We start from the raw sequence: 21,744 nt of genomic DNA, 5'->3' as shown, positions 1-21,744 counted from the left end.
CTTACCTTAATCCATGCAGTCTGTCTTCTTCATTTTAAAAGAATTAGTCACATGCTTGACAAGCATTTCTGGATGAGAATTGAAGCCAGTTTAAAAATTTATTAACCTATGCATACCAGATATTTTTTTCTTGAACATGTTAGAGCTTACTAAATTTAGGCTGCTTTATGAGAGGCAGCCTGACAGAGGGTAAAAAAATTGATGCTGACATGCAGCCCTTGAGCTGTGTGTATACATAAATGAATTTAAACCCTAAGCATGCTTGCATCATCTTGTTTGAGACAGTTGACTCTTACCTTCCAGTGGCACCATACACTTACCAATATGGGCAAATGCAGTGTTCATAGTTTCCCCTGTACTGGGTCTACAGATTTTCTGCTGTGATATTGCAGGGCATAAACAGCTGAAAAGTACCCAGGATGTACCAAGAGTATGCAGATATCCTAGCAAGGATTAATTGCAAGTACTTTGTAGCCTCAGCTGTTTTTCAGCAGATGGCACTGTAAGAGCATTTCAGCTGAATTCCCAAATATATTTCATGTACTGTAGACATAAATTCATCCTTAACATTTAAATTTGACATTTCAAGATAAATATCTCTTTTTGAATGATTTTTTGAATTAGTGGGGGAGAAGATAGCAACTAAGAAATAAAGTAATATGTCACTGGTTTGGGATACTTCGTTTTTGAGTACTCCATATGTATCCAATAAAAACATGGTCATTTTAAATTAAACTACAGTGCGATCCAGCTTTTTTATGTGCCTATAGCTTCTATACTTTAGAGTATTTTGTCCTGGTGCTTAAGTGTATGTTATGTACTTCATGGGAAGAGATAATGTCCAAATAGGTACTACATTTTCTCTCTGGATACATGATCAGTCTTGTGCAAAAGTGAGAACAGAATTGAGCCAGCCTATATATCATTCTCTATTAAGGATTTCTTGGAAGTCTGTTGATGTAGTGTCTAAAGCCTTTACACATTGGTGAACACGGTGGATATGGACATTTGACTTTGGATCAATATTTGGATTTGCAGCTGAATAAAAAGGTGTGTGACTCCAGCCTCCAAGTCCCAGCTCAGCTGCCAGCTCAACTGCTTCCTTGTCTTATCCCCTTTCCAAATTATTCCTTATGGCTCTTACTCCTTTCTCAACATCAGTTCTCCAGTTGTTTTAAATTAGGTGCTTCTTCTGTTGTTAATTCCCATAGAGCCCCTAATTTACATTTCCATCACCTGTTACTTTGCTGTTTGCTCTGTACAAGGTACAGGGGAACTACAGCCCTGGGCATGGTCATGGGCCCCACCAACACTGCTCAAAAACCCGAAGATGCAGAGTGAAAAGCAGACATGTCAGAGCTAAAGGTGAACTGAAAGAAGCATCATGGGCAATATGACAGTCACAGAACAATGGAGTATGGGTTGTTTGAAGGAAATACAAGTTCTGAGAAAGGCTGAGAAGATGCATGGTTATTCTGAATCTTTAGCTGATGGATTTGTTAGGATTTATTAGTACGTAGAGGATTAGTGAATTTTCTGTTCTAGATAAAAAAATTTTTTTGACAAATCAAAATTTCAAACCACTTATTTTCCAGGGGGAAAAAAAATCAAATGTTCAGAATAATTTATTTTTTTCAAACCTCAGAAGTACTCTTAATCTTTCAAAGTCATGTCTCTCTCCATGCCATCCTTGTTTCCAGGAAAAGAGCAAGAGAAACTTGAAATATCTCAGAAAACAATACCAGAATTAGGGTTACTGTTTCATATAGCATATGGGAAACAGCTATTGAGAAAGAGGGCAGGTTGTGGCTACTGCTTTGAGTTAGGTTTTCCTGATACCTAGCTCCAGCTGATAGAATAGTGAACTTAAAATAGGACAGCAGGCAAATAGTGAGAAGAAAGAGTGGACTGACAAAGACATACATGCCTTGGGCAATATGTGAATTAAATACTTTGTTATAAAGCATTTAAGTTTTCATTTAGTTGAATCACAATCTGTGGCTCTGATTCAGCACTGCACTTGGCTATTGTGTGCTTTCACTGAGACCAAAAAAGCAACAAATGTGCTTGATGATCGTGAGTGCCCTCAGCAATGCTGAATTGCCTTTTGTTCTGCAGACGCCCACCACACCTCAGAGTTCAGTGTCTAAATGAAGTCTGGGCCTGAATCTGATGAAGTATGAGTCTGTGTCCTAAACATTTGTGACAAAAGAAGAAAGACAGTTAAACGTCTTCCAAGTTGAGGGACAAATGATGCAATCAGATGAATGGATCATACTTTGGGAGATGAAGATGGGAGAGCTAATAGTGGACTTTGTGTAGTGCCCAAAGAGTTAGGGCTGGTAACACTTATGGAAACCTAATTTCCTGGAAGGTAGATGATGTGACAGGGAGAGGCCCGTCAACTGTCCAGCATAGGCCATAGCTGAGTACAGAATGTTGAATGGGGGATATGTGAAAATGCTTAAGAGCTGTATGAATAACAAAAACAAACAGACAAACAAACAAAAATAGGGAATATGGGCTCCTTACAGAGAAGTCATATTTTGAGGATCACTTGCAAAAAGTCTTTATAATACAAAGGAACAAACTACCTCTAAGCTCATATTTGTGGAACTTCCATGATTTGTCTGTGCAATGCCAGGAACATGATGCCATACTTTTCCCTTTAAGAGAAAATTATCATTTTTTATTAAAATCTATCCACTGATTTCATACACATGCATTCAGCTTTATGTTATGAACACCAGAAGTATAGTAACAGATCAGTCCATAATTCCATTTTAGGTCAGGTATCCATACCTACTTCTGAGAAAAAGTACCCTTAAATGTAAGGAAATCAGATATGATTTTGTGTTGAGGTGAAACAGAATGGATCATATAGGAACTAAAAAGGCCATATTTCATTTCTTTTCCAGAAGTGATCAAAAAGTATAAAAGAATAACTGTGCTGCAGCCCTTATGGAAAGATCTCTGTTCCTGAGCAGGGCTGCAGTGGGATTATGTGGCAGAAGGAATCTCTAGAGACAGTGATTGACTCACACCAGCAGTGGCTGAAGAGACTGCATATTTCCCTGTAAACATAAGAATTTAATTCAGATTAATAAGATGAGCAAATGCTTGCTTTTTTTTCCTTGAGAAAACTTCTATGCAAGCAGAGATACTGCCTCAACACAGCTGTCAAATTTTTGAATTTTGTTATCTGTGCAGCATTTTACTGACAACAGAAATCTCCCCAAACCAGTTCTTTTCCTCTCTGTTACTCCTGCATCCAGAATATACTTTGAAAGTGCTGCCCATTCTTCTTCCTCTGCCTTTGATGTCGTATCCTTATGTGGGAACACAAAACCTTCTTCAGATAATTTAAATTGCTTGTTGTGAAAATAGAATCACCCCCAAAACCACTGCCCAAACTAGTAGCTGTAACTCCAGTAGCAGCAACCTAAATAATTTTATTATTTTCCAATGCATTTTAGACCCTGTATGGTCAGTTCTTATGTACAGCTTGCTTTGCAGATATTCTCGCATTCAATAGGGGCGTTAACAAAGTGCATCATGATCCTGAAAATGTATTAAATGATTCCAACATTTATGTGAGGAAAGTTGTCCCTTTTCTAGAGTAGGTCTTTTTGGATGTTTTAAAATATTATCGTAAAGGAAAGTAATTTCAGTTCTATGTTCTTACCTGTTTTTTTCAGCCATTCATCTCTTCCTCTAGAAGTGAAATCAAATAACTGAACTTTAAAAGAAGAAAATAAATGGAAAAAACACACAGATATCAAAACATGTTAGACTAGAGGCCTTGGAAAATAAGCCACATTTTGACATGTAGAAAAGGGCCACTGTGGAGGGGGGCCAATGTAGCTTCTAAGTCACTTCCTATTAAACCTCAGCTGCTAAATGTCCCAAGGCAGTCTTTGACCCTCAATCCTGCTTCTTTCTCATTCTGTTTAGCTAGTGGTAGTGTCCTGTATAGATCCATCCACACCAATTCTACATTAATCAATTAAGCTTCCCATTTTTCTACTAGCATCCAGACATTTTTACTCTGAATAAGTCCCCTTCCAAGCGCAGGAAGATTTTTTGGTATTAGCAGTTCTCTGCCCTCTTCTATCTGTCAGCAGATCTCTTCTGCAGAAGCAGAGGGTTTAAATACAAAGAAATAAACATTGTGAGGAGACAAAGAGGGGTTAATTTTGTGCAAATACATATCACACACTGTAAGAACACAGAATCACAGAAAGGGAAAAATCCCAGACAGTAAATAGCCTGTAATGTTCTGGCTGAGCAGTGATTCACCACTGTGAAGCTGTGCTATTTGCAGGAATTCTCATCCAGCACAAGCATGGCAGGAAGCTCAGGAGGACCTGAGGAGAGGAGTGCAACTGGTAGGCACTGGCTGCTTGGCTTTGTCTGAAGCTCTGCACTGAGAAACGTGGGATAAAGGAAGTGGGAAAACCAGCTCCAGTCCTGACTATTGGTGAACAGCCAGGCTAAGAGCAACACTGCATGGAGCTAATTCTACTGCTGCAGTGATTGCTGCCTAGAGGCTGGAAGTCAAACATTTCAATGGATTTATAGGCCAGCTAGAGACCTTTGCCTGTGAGGATATGAAATTTTAAGGAAGAATGTGAAGTCTGACAGATGGTCAGACAACCTGTATTTATGTAATCTAGAATGATAGCAGTTTCCTTCATGCATGGCCTGGGATTTTCTCTCCAAAATTCCTCTCTTCCTCATCCAGTCTGTGTCTCCAGGATTCTTTGTAAGCCACGTATGATTATGAGAGGTTTTAAGGGTTCTCTTACCGGTGTCTCCGATAATGTCTATCAATCCTTGTCCCCAGCTAAAGAGATACCACAAAGAGATACCACTTCTTTAATCCTTTTATACACAAAGAGTGAAAGGATCGACTTTACCCTACTTAAAATAGGGAATAGAAACCTCATCCAAGATCCACAAAGCTCTGCAGTTTCTATGCAGAGGATAGATTTAGAAGAAAACTTCCTTATATTTCCAACTGTATGGACATGTATACAGGAATCTTACAACCTTCAAAATTTCAAAGTAAAACTCAGCATCATGTACAACTCTTTCAAACCCATTTAAAACCCCTGTTTAAATCTCCACCTTGTACTTCTTTAGAAAGAGAGTATTCTGAAAAAATAAACAAGATTTTGGCATAAAAAAAGATTTTATACATGTGCTTAACTATGCACACAGCATTTAATCTCAGTTTCAGTGGAATGCACAGTGGTGGTGTAAAGATACACATAAATCTGCATTCTTGAGGCTTGTTTAAATTTCAGCTTTGTGAGAAGACTGTAAAACAGATAATTGCTATGAGTTACAAATTTTTTGAAGCTCTTTTTAGAAGGAGGGATAGTTTTGTATGACTATATGGAGGAGAAGCTGTAAAGGACAGATAGAAGTATTACTACCACTATGGTTGTAGAGTCAGGTTCAATTATCTTTGGGATATACAGGGGTTTTATTTCCCTTACCTCTGCTAACAACACGTACTGCAGGGTTTGGTCATGTAACAGAAGAGCAGCTGGATCGTTACAGATCTGTCACATGCTTTTCATAGCTTGCTGACCTGGTAAACCAGTGTGGGGTATTGCAAATAATTTGTTTCTTGACCCAGAATGATATGGAAGTGCAGCTTTTCATATGGTGTTCATTGGAGAGAAATGCCCAAAAGCTATTTTTATTGGTTGAAGACAAATTTGGTCTGAATGTGAGTTGAAATGTCAACTGTGTGGACCTTTCGATTTTTGTGAGGATCTGGATTTGATGCCATTTGGGTCATTGACATGAGACAAATTTGTCAAAGGATTTTAAGGTGGTAAGCTTAAAAATACTTAAAACTGTTTTTAAATTAAACAGGGACTGTTCAGCAAGTTCATCCTATCTTTAATAAAAGCAGGATACTGAATTCTTAGGGGCAACCTCTCTCAGCATACAATCAGTAATAGCTTGCTCCCTCAAGACTCCCTTTGTTCACTCCGTCTCTGTTTCTTGGCCTATACCCAAATGCCTGGACCTCTGCCTTTCAGGCTCCACTATCAAATATCTCAGATTACTGCCAGAAGCTTGTGGCTCACTTATATTTTAATAAAGTAATTTTATTTTGCAGTCACTCATGGGGGTTTTTTGACCTTTTCTTCTTTCCTCAGTATGGATTAACACGTTGTTATTCAAAAAGAGGAGTAAATGGAAGATGGATACAAATAACTGTGAAGTGTGAAATGCGTCACATGGTTTGTTCAGCACGGTACATTTTCAAAATTAATTATACTTAACAAAAAACTAAGACTGATGGGGTTCATGTGTGGGACTGCAGCTAATAGATATAAAAGCAATCGTTTCTCAATGACCTGAAATTTTAGTACCATGACTTATCTAAGAGTAAAATCTAAAGCTCCCCACAAGCAACAAAGTTGAATGCCACTAATTTGAAAAATTATGCCTTTGGCTGTTTTTTCTGGAACATGTTATCAGAGTGTGATTATATCACTATTTTCTGTCATAAATGGGCCTGGAAATATAGGATTTTTATTTCCTATTTGTGTGGGTTTTATATGGAGGGATTCAATACGAACTGTGATTGGCATAATTAAGCCCCTGTTGTATCCAGGATACCAGTGCATCCTGAATTGTGCTTCAGAATACTTTCTGATTGAAAGTACTCACTCCCCTGAACAAAATTCAGTTAATAATTTGTGTGGGTATACACACTGATTCCCGGTAGCTACACTGGACTCTTCTAAAGCCAGCCTACAAGTGTGATGTTTTGCATGACATGTATGAAGGATGGGCCAAAACCATCACTACCACACATGCAAAATAATGTGTTCGTTCAGAGCTGCAAGCAGTTCTAACAGAGCCAGTAAGATTTAAAGATGTACCTATCTTGCTAATGTGTGCTGTTTGCTAAAGATCACTGTAAAGCAGTGAAGAGAAATACTTTTTAAAGCGGCAGCCTAAATTACTACACTGCTGGACGTAGACAGCTGTACCTTCCTTTGTAAACTATAGTGACTTAGACTAGATGAGACAAACCAACATGAATTATGTTAACCCAAAGTTAGTGAAGGCAACAGAGTCAGCAGAGTTGCTTGAAGATCTCTTGAAGAATGCTTTGTCTCCAGCTGACTTGATCTATAGCTGGCAAGCCTGGGAAATTTTTACCCACCTGCAACACTGCAAATTCTTGGCACTGAATAGAGGAAAATAAACAAAAACCAGATGGGCAGAGAACACTTGGAGATGAATTTAAATACTCAGGCCCAACTAATACCTTATCTATATCTTAAATATTTGTCACAGTTGAGCACTAGAGGCATCCATGCTCTGCTTTAATGTGCCTGTGAGGCTGCAAGTGTGTTCTGAGCTGTCTTATCTTAGCAACTCAGGCCTAGCTCACTTTCAAAGCAAATCCTCTTTGGTTTTGTAATGTCTCATCCACCAGATGCCTTCCAAAGACATTTTTGTATGAATGGGCAGAATCAAGGTCTACAGAGAAAATGACAATGGACTCTCATTTCTGTTAAGACTGAGGGAAGATACAAACCTCATCATTTACATGACAGCCCTGACCCATGCACTGGGAGACATGAGTTGAAATCATAATTTGGTTAATAAATTCAAAACTGTCCTTTTGAACTTCAAAATAAATGAAAGGTAGCTTGAGTTGCATCCTAATGGTTTGAGCATTCACCTGGGAGAGAAAAGCACTGAAATTTATTTTAATAATCACATTATACATTACAAGTTGTAGCATAACCACATTATTAAAACAGAGAATGAGTCATAAATTCCACGCTCACAAGTTTGTACATGTGCTTGAACTAAGAGAAGAAAGAAAATAAAAACCAATCAAATAAAAAAAACCTAATAGAACCAGCAGGGTTCTTGAACTTCCATCAGGTGAGGCCTGTGAGATCGGAACCAAATTCCCCCAAAGAACTGCTCACCTATTTGGACAATAAAGAGGAGGTGATCCAGTCTGCATGGGTGCTAAAGTAAGGACCTCTTCTTCTTTCTTGTCTCTTACTAAAACTGTGTCCTAAGAGGACATAAAATTCCAGCATGTCATCACAGGAAAACAGAGGCTTCATGCTAAGTAGAGCCTATTGTCTTAGCAGCTGAAACTGCAGAACAAAAAAAACCCCAACCCCCACTTCAAAAGAACAAGATTAGAATCACAAAGCCAAGTGTTCAAAGCAGGGAAGTGGCAGAATGAAGACAGCCAGAACTGCCTTTTTAGCAATTTTGTCTGCAAGTGTATGACTGCATATAATTGAAAGGTCACCATCCTTTGTTTCTTGTACAACAGTGAATAGTTACTATTTTCAAAATGATGAGTAGTTACACTTATTTTCTCCTTATTGTTGTATAGATAGCTCCATGCCCTAATACAATACATTTTGAAACTTCAGAGCAGTAGGAGGTGATATTAACCTCAGTTTTATGGCTCTGGAACTAAGACGAGATGCAGTGTTTTCACTGATTTTGAATGATAATTGGGAAATAGTTAGAAGCTCATTTTTCCAGAGCTCATGAGCTTGTGCAACACATTTTATATGTGACATGACTTCATTTGTAATTGTCATTGGCTTAATCTATCTGAGAATCAGATCTTAGTATCTCACATTAGAATACAGAGAAAATGAGAAACACAGTTTTTAGTTTTCCATGAAAAGTTTAGTGAAATGATTTGCCCAGAACTTCTCATGCACATTGTGGAAAAGCCAAGGATGATACCACATTTCAAGGGTAACACCAGAAAGGTCTGGTTAATGCTGGGAGTGATTAGGCTGGAGGATGAATACCTTGGGGATTTAACTACTAAAATCAGTTTATCTTGGTCACATGTGAACAGTATTTTTCATAACAAAACCTAAAGCATATCCTTTCCATAAAAATCCCCCAGAACATCCCATCTGCCCTTGCTGCTGAACTTGTGGTGGCTGGAGTTCTCACCATATTGTTAATGGGCATCCTTCAGCTTTGTCCCTCAACGTTGCTGAAAGATCTTGTTTTAAATACATAGCTTGAGTCAAACAGTGAGCCAGGAAAAAATAATTTTTATGAATGATATATATTGAAGTTTCTGGTAACTTTTTAATTTCTTAGGTTTAGTGTGTGAATTTCTGCTAATTATACAAAGAGAAATCTACATCCAACAGAAAAGATTGTCTGAATCTTTTTTTTTCTTAAAAGAGAGGTGTCTCTTTTCCCATGAAATTTCTAATATTCAAAGTAACCTTTAAAATAATGCTGTCTGTTACACAAAGCAAAAATAGGTTGAGGGGTTTTTTTTCAAGTAACGAATGACTATGTTGCATTTACTAATTTCTTCATGGCAGAGCACATGTAAGAGAGATATAGAAAGCAAGTTTGTATTGAGCTGGACACTTCTGGCCTCTTTATGTTGCTCCCATTTTACACCGTTGCACCTATTTCATGTTGACATATATGAAATTAAAAGGAGAACTGGGATCCTCCTCCGTGGTTTCATTCTGTGTTGCCAGAAAATAACAGATGCCAACATCAGAAGCACATTAACTGTAAAAGTCATTTTACTGAAAAATATTCAATAATTTAAAAATCATGAGGTTTTTTGTTGCAACAAAACAGCTATTAGTGTAGTCAGATCATTCATGCAGACCTGAGAGAGTGCATGTGCTGTCTGGTAATGGTAAGCACGTTATTAATGTATACAACTTGCCTGAGTACACAATAGCTGTTACCTTATATCTAGTATGTGTCATTGGTAGACAAAAACACACACTGCTTTTGAAATAGCTAATTTGGGTCAGCCATCACAATGGAAAACTGTACTTGAGGCAAAAGAAAATCTAATTTACCTCCATGTCAATAAATACAGTAAAGCTCAGTCTCTTCCCAGCCATGTTCGCACAGCTCCTTCGCCAGCTACTGACGCAGAACTACCCAGTGTGCAGGTTTCATCTGCAGACTGATGGCAATTCAAGAGCACCTGCTATATATCACAGCTAATAGAAGAAATGACCTTTTGGATTGACAGGAAAGCACCTTAGTCCTGAAACAACAACAGGAAATTGTGCACAGGTTGACTGAATTGCTGACAGACCACATCTCTTCCAACTCGATGAGACTTCCTTAAACACACCTCATCCTAGTCCTGGTGAGAACATGCTTTGCTGGCAACAAGGATCTCAGATGTTTATCATGTAGAAGACCCTGTCTGAACTAGTCACCACAAAATCCTTCAATAATTAAGAAAAATAAAAATGCACTGCTGTAAGTGTTGATCTTTTCTCTGAAGAAAAGGTGAACTAAGGAAAATAATTCAGATGTTATATGTTGTAGATGTCTAAAGTTAGGGAAGAGGAATCCTGCCCTCAGTGATGAGACACTGTAAATAAGTCATTCATATCTGACAACATATTTTTATTCCAATTACCTAAAACATGCAGGAAATAATTTACTTAGTCAGTAAGGTTATACAAGGTGAGAAAAAACACCATTAAAAGGCAGCTGTAGATTTAAAGTGTACACCTTTCTGTTATTTTCCCTACACATGTATATAGAAAATAAAATGGTGGAATTTATTGAGTATTTAAATATGAACTTATGAGATGTGCTTTTAGAGAATAAATAGTAATTTGACTTGCTTTATCATAAATAAAAGAGAGAACAGCATTTCATTATGCTGATACCTCCTGCAGTTACATAATCTTGCAAATGGAATCTACCTGGACTGTATTTTGACAATAATACAGTCTTGAAATCAGTGATGTCTGTCTTCATTTTCTCAAAATATCTCTGATTGCTGGTTATTTGGGTTTGAATATACCAAATATTTACATAAATTTTCTAAAAATAAGATCTGCATTTATATAGCCCTGAGCTCTGACTGCAGATACACTGGCTTTTCATGTATCACCTTCCTTAGTACCTGTTTCTGGTGCATAGGAGTAACTAAAGGTGCATACCCACAGAACAAGGATTGTATGTATGAGCACATACTATCATCAGTGGAGTTCTGGGGCAGAATTTAATTGCTTAAGCATAGGTATCTGGCATCATTTGGGGATTTATGAAGTGAGGTACACCATCCTTCACAGGTATGACTCACTGTTGTAGGCACTTAGCTGTAAATCCTCATTCTAGGCTCTGTAAAGCTAAATTCCAGGCTCTCATATTAGCAAATTTTCTTTGGTATCTAAGTGAACTCGGCACATGATACACTTAGGGCTAGTTGTAGTGTGCAGGGTAATGGCTTGTGATTTCAGTCAGGACAGATGAATGAGTGAAAGCACGTGCTGCCTTTGGCAGCCAGATACTAGCTGTCCGTAACATTCCTGTTGTCAGAGTCAGGATCTTTGAACAGTGGAAAGGTTATCAGCTTGCAGGTCCCTCAGAAAAACCCACACTCCTCTGCTTATCAAGAAGGTGATAAAACAAATGATAAGATGAAGCAGGCTAAAGTATTGACAGAAATATTTTATTAGCTACAAGGAAAAAATCCCGTAAGAGAACTACATTTGATATATTAAGATGAATATATGAAGAGAAAAGCTTTACTAACTTCTGTACATTTTTGAACCAATAGCTATGAAGATTTCCGTTTTTTCCTGGTAACTGCTGTTTTATTGCATAATATAATTAAAAGAAAATTAGTTTTAAAATTCCATTCTTCGTGTGTTGGCATAGAACAAAAGGTAGGTGGTAGAAGGTGGGTGAGGAAATGCTTTGGAGAATGAGGCAAAATGATAAAAAATGAAATTAGTCTGGTATCAATTCTTGAATTATACAACAAAATCATTCTCTAGTTAAGGGAGATCCAGCTGTCCATGTCTGAGATCTGAACCTTACAGATCAGTGTCACAAGAAATAAAAAAGGGAAAAGAAAAAATAATTGAAGAAAAAGTAGTGACTACAATAACTCTTACAGAACTTACTTACTGTTCTTCCTGTGTCATTTAGAGATATAGTGGTGTCATGGCAGTAACCAAAATCACAGTTATTACGGGCTTTTTGGCCTACAATACAGGAGTCTTTCAATCTAATTTCTGATACTCTAACAAATCTCTGCAAGCACTTATTCACCTTAGTACCTCCAAGCCCCAGAGTGGCCAGAAGAGACAGAAATGGATTCGGCACAAAATCAGGACACATTGTTCCTTCTTCTTAGCCTTAACATGAAAATGCTTCTCAGCTGCTCGGTTTCAGACAAGTTTTGAAAAAAGCCATGTCTGAGCCCAGCTGAGCAGGTCTGTATCCATCGCTCACCATGAGCTGCAGGTCTCTATCCCATGTGCAGTGTTCTGTGCTCCATATGATTGTATGGCACTCTTATCACACTCCAGACGTGTCGCTGGTGGGCCAGCTGGAACCAGACTTCTTCTGTGTTTATCATATTCATGGTGTTTCCTACTGAACCAAAAGTATAAAATGGGGAGTCCCAAATTACGTAAGTTAATGAAGCAGCCAAGTAATTCTGAATCGCTAGAAGTGACTGTGGAAAAGAAGTCACAATAATACTTCTTTATAAAAGTTTATATGTCTATGGAAATTTCCTGAAATAGATGATTTAAGTCCTCTCTCTTGGGATATTAGATATCAGGTTGGTGCCATGATGATTTTTGCCCTTTTTTTTATACCCTTTTTATACCCTTTGACAACTTCTGTATTCTTAGTGCTTTTTGCCTACATTCTTGGACTTGTTTGTCAAGCTGAGAGACTCAACATTTTAGAAGCTTCATAGTTAGGGATCAAAATGCCCTAGACACCACGGTCCTCTCTAGAACACATTTTGTAAACTGAGATAGGACCATCCAGGGGAAGGCTCCTTGGGGAGGGGGGCTCACTTGAGCCTCTCATTGGAGAATTTTTGATAGATATGCTAATTAGTAAGACCTGTAACGTTATACCTGATCTACTGTGGGTGTGCATTTGGAGGTGTGCATTTCAGTGCATTTGACCTGGACGTGTGCACCTAAGGATCCTTAAAATAAATACCAAGGTAAAAACCCTTTTCCCCTTCTAACCATGTTTGACTCTTGATTTTAAGACCAGGAAAAGCCATCAAGGTTAGGTGAAAACACCAAGTCCTGTAAAATCCATCCAGCACTTGCAGAGGAATGAAACTGCTAACTCATCAAGCCTATACAAGACAACTCTCCTGAACAAGCAAATGTGATCCTAGGTCTGACCCTTCAATGCTGAGTGCTTCTTTTAGTACTTGGATTTTATTCAGTTCACTTATATATTATTTTAGTTTTACTCGTGGCTGATTTTTTTAAGGTAGCCTGTGTTGATCACTATTCACTCTTTTCCTCCAGTATTTAAAGCATTTTGCAGTTCTCATCTGTGAGAGGCTTGAACCTCAGTCTTCATTCTGCATAGTAAGTGGTGAGTGGTATCATAAACAGACTCTGACTTTTTATTTAAAGGTTTATGACAATTAATATTACAGGGAACTAAACTCTGACTATTTTATCCTCTCAGGACTAAGTAATGCAAGAACAATTATTGGTAACATGGCAGCAGCTCTGACAGCTTGTTCCAAAAGGAGTGTTTTATGGCTGAAGATAAGATAGTGGTTATGTACCCAGCTATCACCTATTGATCTCAAAACACTTTTCCTACTGTATTTTAAAATACCCGCTTATTTTTTATCTTGCATTTCACATTTTCTCTTCTTTAAACAATTATTTTTCCATTTCTGACCTCCAGATTTCCTCTGATTCATGGTTAAGGAATTAATTTTTTATGGGCCCTGATATTTTTTGCCCTCCAGACATTTTTGAAATACGCATATTAACAGACATCACTGCAAAGGTGCTCCAAGGAGGCCATTGCAGAGGATGCAGCAATTTCCCCAGATGTCCCTAGAACATTGCTTTTCCTGTCCTCAGCACATTAACATCACAGAACCCAGCTAGCAACACATTATGTGTTCTCTTTTGTGGTTCAATTCGCAGGATATGATCCAGAGCTACTCCATATTCCCTGAAGACATGGGAAAACACCTTCAACTTCAGACTCCTCCAGCTGCAGCTCTCTCAGTTGTTCCATCCCTCTACCTGGCACAGCAAGGGGGGGCAGGATGGCCAGGGTAGGTTAGGGAGGGCATGGGATGCAGGATCAGGACCAATAGAGAAGGGAGGAGGAAGAAGAGCTGATGAAAGAGGAGCTATGAACAGCTGTGAATGATTCTACAAGATCAGCCAACCAAGTAACTAATTCCCCTCTTCATCTGTTTTTCAATAACTACAATATGAATTGTTCTCTTCAAGGAATTTTTCTTATTCTTTCGGCCTCCTCCTGTGAGATTCAGCTGATCTATCTTGTTTTTAATTTCTGTGGTAAAGCCTAGCAGTGACATTTTTATCATTTTAGTGATTTTCTAATATTATATGTGAATATAAACTGCCTGTGTGTCAATCCTCCCTACAGCTCTTTTTCAATAACACAGAATTTATATACTTTTGATCATATTATTTCAAAAATAGTGCAAAATGGTTCTCTTTCATTCATTCACCTTTCACTTCTCTCTCAATATATATAAAAAAAATAAATCACCCCCAAATATAAATAGAATCCCTCACAATCAGAATCCAGGAAGACCATAATATTTCGCATAGCCTTTAAATCCTATACACAAGCACTTCTCAGAAGGGTCTTCAAATATCTGGCTTGCACTTTCCAAATGTTTTACTAAAAAGGTGAGCTGGTAAAAGAGAACAGGTTTTAGCAACTTGGAGTGGATCCCTGAGGATCTGCAGCTCTTGGGCAACCGACACAAAGTTGGGGACATCCCCAAAAAGGCTGAAGCATGTGGAGGAACCCATGCCAGAGAGGAGGTAAATAAATAAGAAGCAAGCAGCAGGATATGTTTTTAAACATGGTCCCAACACCCTGAGATTTCTATCACCTCGCAAAAAGGATTGAGAGAGACTGGGTGAAGCCTGTGTCAAAAATAAGGACAGTCGAGACTAGAAAGAGAAGGGAGAAGAAGAATTGAAAACAATTCTTGCCAGCAAGAAGAGAACAGGTAGCGACAGTAAGGAAAGCAGGGAAAAAAAAATGCCACAGAACAGTTGTGATAAACTCTTGATCTTCTATTAAAAACCTGTGTTTTTACTTTATTTCTGAGGCAGCCGAGAATGGCACTGTCCAAAGCACAACAAGGACTAACAAAGACTAGACAGAAATTTTGACTCCAGCATAAAAAAGTTCTTACCTAAACAGCTTTCATGTGTGTCATTGAGCAGATTGATAAACTCCAAACACAGAGTACTCGATACTGTAGCACCATAGGATCAGCACTGGTGTTCGGTATACTGGATGGCAAACCATAAATTTGATTTCTCCCTTTTGAGATCACTTGCAAGGAGGGAAGAAATAGTAAACATAAATATGAAGATGTGATGGTATTCCTGTTCACAAATACTTCATTAATTCTAGGAACAAAATTCGTAACAAACAAGAAGAGAAAAGAAAATGGGCACCACTGACATGAGTCATTTGAGGGACTAACACCAAATAAAATAGTAAAATTTTAGGTAAATATTTTAATATAGTGCATTATTACAGCTGGTAGTGGGGTCCGTGGCTGCAACCCAGGAAGAGGTGACCAGTCCGGGGAGATGGTCCCAAAAGGAATCGCCTGCCCGAGGTCTGGTATCTTCCTCTCAGCTGCTGGCAGGAGGAGCCCTTGCAGAATCTGTCAGCTCTTTAGTGATATCAGCTCGTGATTCCAGCTCAGCTCTGCAGGGCAGCCTCCAGGCCAAGCCAGACCGGAGAGAGAGACGAGAAGGCCCGTGTGGCTGGTTCCGCACGAAGGGAGCTTTATTATGGGTCCCCTCCGGGGAAGGGAGGCCAGGGACGAGCTCTCCCCTCTACAGAGGCGAACTGGTCTTTTATAGGGATACAGGGGATCAGCAAGGGGACCAATGGATTACAGAGGGTCTGGGACAGACCAATGGGTTACAGAATGATCTGCATAGGGTATCCCAAAGGATTGTGGGTCTACTTTTCCTCACCATGACTCAAAAGTCCTTTCCAGGGAGTCCTGCTGGGCGATTGCGAAATCTCTTATCTCAGCAGACATCCCTCCAGGGCAGTGGCTGGGCATATCCCACAACGCATGTCTTCATTGTTACACTGAAGATTGTTCAGTTCAGGCACAGCATTGGATAAAAACAGTGTGTGGAGACACATATGTAGCCCAAAAGAATAAAAACTTATATGAGTGACATAGAAATAAAACCATGACATTTCCCAAGACCTTAGACTGCATTACAGGGCAAGAAATCGCTTGGGGAGTATATGGCTGGGAATTGCAGTTGTTGATTTGAAGCTTTAGAGCTACTAAAAGAAAGCAGAGAAAATTTCTCTGAATATGTTTTGACCTCTGACTGGCATTTCCCTCTAATGAGATTTGCATTCCCTTTTCTTTCTTGACTGTAGAAATACATCAGGTGGTCAGAGTGCTGCTCCTACAAATATCACAGTACAAAAAGAAATAGATATGTGGCTGAATTTTGTTGTGGTTAAATAGACTTTCTTTCCAGAGAAAATTAAACCAGTATGATGTTATTTTTCTAGTTTATTGCCAAAAGGTCTGTGTGCAGTACAAAACCCAATTGTGTGATGAATCATATCTAACTATGATGATCAAGATACATCCTCCATCTTAGAAACAGTGCATCAAAACAGGCTGCAGAAAGTGGGAGGCTCTGCTCCCTCTTGTGTGACTACTCCACAGGCACAAACTAGTAATGATTTCCTTGCTCCAGGCCACAATATGAAGAACAGAAAAACCAAAACATGAGAATGATTCTTTATTTTCCTCCTAAGCATACCATTAGGTCCCTAGAGAAAATACAGTGTTGTGCATGATCAGCTATGTGGTTTAGACATTACAGCCCTTGTGTCAGCCATGTGTAAAAGTAGAGTAGCTGGTTTGGGACTGGTCTGCTGTTGCACTGCTCATTGTTGAACTTCATGAGGTTCCTATTCCTATCAACCCATTTCTCCTGCCGGCTGTGGACTTCCTGAATGGCAGTGTGACCTTCTGGAGGAGGTCAGCCACTCCTCCCTGTTTTGTGTTGCCTGCATCACGGCTGAGGGTCATCCTGTCATGCAGATCATTAATGAAGATGATAAACAGGACTGGGCACAGGACTGATCCCTGGGGCACAGCATTAGTCACTGGTCTCCACCCCCTGGACCTGGCCATTCAGCCAGTTTTCAACCCACAGGCTCATCCAGCCTGTATATCACCAGCTCCTCTAGTAGGATCTCACACACAACGATTCAGAAAGCCTCGATGAAATCAAGTTAGACAATATCCACCAGTCTTTCCTCATCTACCAAGCCAGTCACTGCCTTGTGGAATGTTATCAGGACTTCAGAGACCATAAAATTAAATGGAAGTTTTCTTTGTCACCCCTTACTCTTTTGGACACATTTAAAAAACATTAGAGACACTGAAAAATTAAAAATAGCTAAAAAGAACACATGTCAAAAGCTGGATCATTTTGAAAGAAAGATATGTAAATGATTTAAACACTAATTAGAAAACTAGGCCCAACATAAAAAATTTACTTGAATGTGGATTCATAATTAATTGTGGTACTTTCTGCACAGACTAAAAATCCATCATGAAATTAATTGAACTAATATTTAAAAAGAAACAAACACTGTGTAGCATTTGGAATTACTGTAGTGTTACAGTAGGAATTAGAAAGGCGTATTAATTTAAATCCCTTACTGCTAATAGGTTAAATTACCAATCTGCAGCCAGACGTAAGAATAATGTCAAGTCAATAGAACTCTTTACCAGTGTAAACTAATTTAAATATGATTTTTTTTCCCATAATATCTTACAGAAGGGTCAGTCTGTGGAGCAGACTCAATCCTGGGCAAATTTTGTCAGAGAGCAGTGATGGCCATGGTTGAGCAAGGCTGTGGGGAGCTGGAGACCAGCCTTGCTAGAGCATCACAGGGCAGGGACTGATGGCCCCAGGGGCTGATAGGGGGTCCTGGGCTGTGGTCCAGGGTGCTTGGGTGCCTCAGGGACCCAATAAATTTTATGATGCATGCAAATGAAATTCCATTTTGTGAAGGGATGTCTGAGTAAAGCATAAAAGTTTATGGGGTAGGAACTGGACTTTAAAAGCAACAGTCCAAAAATACCAGTGTACTAGTTTGAAAAACAAACCAGTGGGAGGCACCAAGTCAGAATAACAATTTAATGGGGGAAATTAAAGACAAGGGAAAAAAAACTAAAAGAAAACACTGGTTCAAACTGACAGAGTCAAGATACAACCTGGCACCCTGTTAGTCAGGGTGGTGGTAGCAGTCTGGTAGAATGGTGGCTGCAGTCCTCTGAAGCAATGATGCTGTAGAAAAAGGGTCTGCTCTTCCTCAGAAGGTCCAGTGGTGGCTGTGTAGCTCCTGTCCTCTGGAAATCCAGTGGGAAGGGTTGTGTCTGGTGTTCAGAATCTCAGATTATATCCAGGATGGAATGCTTGGTTCCTCCCTCTGGGTGGAGCATCTCACAGTGGGATGATGAGTCATGAGGCCAGGTGTTGATTCGGCTCATTAACAGGAGATAGTCCGGAGGGAGTTATCTCTGAGTAATGCGGCAGGACAATGATGGGCCATTAACAGAGAGATAGTCTGGGGGGAGGAGGCAAGGAAACACTGCCCCACCTGATTTCAACACCTCATGAGGATGGTAATAGAATACACTGCAACCCAGGACAACCAGCTCCCCAAGAACAGAAAAGATACATCCATCTATGTGTGCCACAGGAGCAGAACAACTCCTTCTTTAATGATGGACAAGAGCAGATGTGCATCAGACTGCTCAGAAACACAGGACAGATAAAACTGTGATGGTGAAAACTGAGCCTCAAGCAAACTTACGAAACTTTAAGGACCAGAAGAAGGTTTTAAGGTTTCATCTCCGAGAGTTTATTTTCTAAAAAAATATTTTCTGGAAGATTGAAGCTGCATTCACACAGGACATTTCATCTGCAGAAAGTTTAGTCCAAATATATATATAGGTATATATATATAATTGAGATTAACATAGCAAAGTCAAAGTAGGGAATGCCAGAACTAGGACTGCTTATGTAACCCATTTCTGTTTGCAGGAGATAGTCTTGAAGACAGAAAGCACCTCATTCACATATGTCTATTTCATTTACTGCATGGGGAAGGCATTTGGATTACTGAGTCATCTTTAAATTGAATGGAAATTCAGACAGAAACATACTCACTGTGTCCCCGTTACAGGAAAACATTTAATTAACAAGCCAAACATTTACAGCAGTTGCATGTAAGGGTCAGGTCTGAGAACAGGTGTCAAATTGTGTTGGTTTGAACACCTATTCAGGAATGTGGGAAAGAATCAGCTTCCCTTCTTGCTGCCACATTCTGAACTGCAGTGGACAGAGACCTCCAGCAGGCCCACTTTTACAGACAGCCATTTTTAATTTTCCACACCATAAATAATCTGACTCTGAACTACAAAGGTCCTTTGTGGTCACTTCTTCCAGTGGTATAGTTGATGATACCCTTCACAGTATGTCTTTCCAGATGAATATTTTGTTCCTTTAAACACTGTCTGGAAAACTGTAACCTAGGAGGGGAAGCTTGCACCTTCCCAGGAGACCTACTGCTTGGGTCAAAGGAGGTGCTCCAGGGTGGGAGAAGCAAGAGCTGGGAAACTGCAGTGAGGAAGAGGAAAATGCCTGCCCCAGAAAGAGGTCAAAAGCTTCCCTGAGCCCAGAGGGTTGGAGAAGAGAATTCTCCAGCTCAGAATACCATTGAGCTGTCTGGAAAGAAAGACCTGCTCCAGTAGGTACAGCAGATAAGCAAGACAATAGCAGAAAAAGCCTGTTTTCTTTTTCATCAGTTTACTTAGCATCTTTGTGTTTTCAATATTTAAAAAAAAAAAAATTAGTCAAAAAGGGTGTGTTTCACATTCCCCCAAATCTCACAAAGCAGACAGACAAGATGAGGCCTTGGTCAAACAATGATGCCACCTTGTTGCCAAGGGTTCTGTCAGAGTTCCCTCCACAGTTTTAAGAAAATTCTTTTCAATGTTTAATGTTCCTAGCAAGAGTCAGCAGTGGACCCTGCACTTTTAACAACTCCAGGTATTAATTTTTGTGAACAGGAATTTATTCTGGATTTTTAGATAGAAATCAAATTTCCCAGGCAGCTCTAACTAATAATACTGTATCAGAAAGTTTTTCCTGATAAATAGACACATTTTTTCTTCTTGCTATGGCTGTCTTGCTTAGAACTGTTATTTTACATAGTGCCAAAACATACAATTTATGATTTTAAGAGATGAAGCAGATGTGTACTGAGTTTGTAGCCATTTAAGGCATTTTCCTTCACAGAAAGCTACATCATGGAGCATTCATTTAAACTCTCACCTGCCCTCTGCTACATGAAAAACCATGCTCAGAAAGCAGCCTTAATAAAGCAATAAAGTTTGATTAATTAAATTCTTCTGCCTTGCTTTCTCTTAAGAACACAGCAAATGCACTTTTATCCCCTTCTGAAGTCATAGATCTGTATAAATAAATCCTAATATTTTCAGAGGAATAAAATAAGTTCTTCTTCAACTACTTTCCATCTTGCAATGACACATAGTGCTTTGCACGCACAGGAAGGCAGACACACCAGGTTTTGTCACTTAAGGCTTTTCATTCTGTGGGGCGATTTTATGCCCTCCCACACACACACCTGAGATTTTAAGAAATAAGTTTTTCCATTCCATCAACTTTGTGTTTTTCCTGATGAAAAAAATCCTGTGATCAAAACCAAGATGGCTCACAAATCTTACCCTAAAAATGTACGAGCCAACAGGAAGTGCTCACTGAGGAATTAGAAACTGAAAATTTCTGTTGTCTTGTTGACTGATGTACATCGTGCACCAGAAAAGCAATTTATATTGGGTTCATAGATACACTGTTCTGCTTGGTTTCTCACCTGTATATAACCTACACCAATGGTTCCAGCATTGCTGGCTCTCCTGCTTGATATTATTACCTGCTTTCTGGAACCCTATCTCCCGAGACAGAACTTCCTGGGGCTTCCACTATGGGCAAGAGACATTTTTCCAAGATAATCTAGCTTTCATTTCTAGAACAAAAGTGTCTGTCTATAGCTCAGTTCAGCCCTTGAAGGAAACAGGTCAAGAAAGAAAAGCAAAGCTCTTCCAATGTGACGTCTGGAGTCAGGGAGCCCTTGTATTACATTTACCACTGGGGAAACACACGTTCTCTTAGGGGTGGGGAGGAAGTTCTGCAGTTTACAGTCCTTCCTCTGTGATGTGCAGAAGGGATCTACACTGGGAATATTAAGAGATGAAGCAAACAGAGTTGACAAAGGACCTGGTCTAATGTCTTCCTTCTCCCTCATATCCCACACTGGTTTATGCATGAGACAAGGGCAGGTATTCCAAGTGCAGCAGATGGAAAGCAGCCATAACTAAAGAGAAGGCTTGTGTATCAATTATCTTGCCTGTAAATTGGATTAAAATGTTAAGTTAGCATTTCGTAGTGGCAGACAGCTTAATTGCTATAGAGTTTTCTGCAACAAATGCTAACTCTCAGTTTGAGCTACTCAGCCACAAAGCTGAAAGTTAATACAGGTTGCCTTCCACAACCCACTAATAACAGGAACGCTGCTATTCAACAAACCACAGAGCTCTGC

Source organism: Coloeus monedula (assembly GCF_965178545.1).
Source record: "Coloeus monedula genome assembly, chromosome: 3".
Lineage (NCBI taxonomy): Eukaryota > Metazoa > Chordata > Aves > Passeriformes > Corvidae > Coloeus > Coloeus monedula.
Note: the sequence above shows the minus strand (reverse complement) of the source record.